Below are 1,635 nucleotides of genomic sequence, written 5' to 3' on the forward strand. Positions count from 1 at the left end.
TTCGCGTCACCACGGCGCCCGCCGCAGATCGAAATGGATTGGGTTCGACCACGTGCATTTCATCAGCCAGGAGGGACGGGAACTCGAATCGCCAGCCTTTCCTCTGAACTGTCAATGTAATTAATTCGGGGCCGGCTTCCTAGTAGCTGACAAAGCTTTGCGATGTCAGGCTCCCCGCCTCCACCGAGCGCCGTGGAGCTGGGACCCCCCGCGCGACACGTCTGCCCACACTGGCGACAGGTGTCCTCGCTGCATCCCGCGAGTGAGAAGTTCACGGCCGTGGGGCTTTCCGGTGACATTCTGTGCAGTGGCGCGGTGGGGGGACCTCGGCCCCAACGCAGGGCGCTCTACTCAGCCAATCCCCGCACGTCCTTTGATTCTTGACCTGTGAAACGAACGGAGGCGCCATCGCACGCGGGACCCACAGCGGTGCCAGAGCCCACGCCCCGCGACGGCGCGTCCCCTGTCCTCATCTGTCCCATCCGTGCTGAACGCGGCTTCTGGGAGCAGGAGGGGCCCTCTCCGCTGGGGACGAGAGGAAACGCGACAGAGCAGGAAGCCCCGCGCTTCCCCGGGCTGCCCGCGGTGCGGGGAGGGAAGCCACGTGGTCGCCACGCCAACAACGACTCAGGGTCGCTCAGATGCGCCCCGCGCGCCCCGGGGCTGAACACGACCTGGCGGGCGGGCACCGAGCACCCCAGCCCCTCGCCTCCCTGCTCGGGAAGGCGTCGCGGTTGCCGTCAGTTCCTCCTGACGCGTAACCGCGCGGGGGGTCGCGTGTCCCTGTCCCACGTCGAGTGCAGCTCTCCCGCTCCCGCTCTCCGGCGTCCTGGCCACGCGCACGGCAGGGAGCCTTGTTCTCGGAACCGCCTGCCGTGGCGGGGCGGCAGCGGCAGCGGCCCCAGGTCTGGTCGCCAGAATTTCCTAGAGCTCTTTCGGTGGTAAAAGGAGAAAATAACGCCAACGACTGGGTGTCGAAATGTCCCACGAGGAGGAATGTCACGAGGATAATGACTGGGTGGGACTCCGCTGCCTCAGACTTCAAGTCCGGGGCGGGGGATACTGACTGAAGGGTCCCCAGGGGAGCAGCAGGTGCCACAGCCGGAGCCCCAGTGCCCCGGTCTGTGGATGGGGGGCCGGGCCCTGCTCCCCCGGACCTCGTGCTTAAGGCTCCTCCGAGGCTTTGCTCTTGACTGTCGTCCTTCGACTGTCATTTTCCTGGGGCGTTGGATGCAGTTTTGTCTAGAAGTCTCTGCCCAGCTGGGCCGCCCCTTCCCTGCCCTTTGACGAGAGGGACCCGACCGTCCTGTCTGCTCTCGTTGGCGTTTCGGGGTTCCTGGCTTCTCCGCAATGCAGTCCGGCACATGTGCGGCAAAAGGAACCGAAGGAAGTCAGCGGCGTGTCGCTCTGTGACCCCGAGGCCCCCCGTGGGCTGCCTTTCCCTCTCCGGCTGTGTGTCCACTGTGTGACGAACGCCCGCGGGGGGATTTTCGCCGCGCTCGGCGGGCGCACAGGGAGGAGGCGTCCGCCCGGCCGCTTCTCCTACAGGCCGTGCTGCATTTCTCCCAGAAAGTCAACCTTTTTTTCTTTTTATATGCATCCCATCGACTTAAATCCAATACCAAATAAAGCTGT

This window comes from Pteropus vampyrus, unplaced genomic scaffold, assembly GCF_000151845.1.
Source record: "Pteropus vampyrus isolate Shadow unplaced genomic scaffold, Pvam_2.0 Scaffold427, whole genome shotgun sequence".
NCBI classification, from domain to species: domain Eukaryota; kingdom Metazoa; phylum Chordata; class Mammalia; order Chiroptera; family Pteropodidae; genus Pteropus; species Pteropus vampyrus.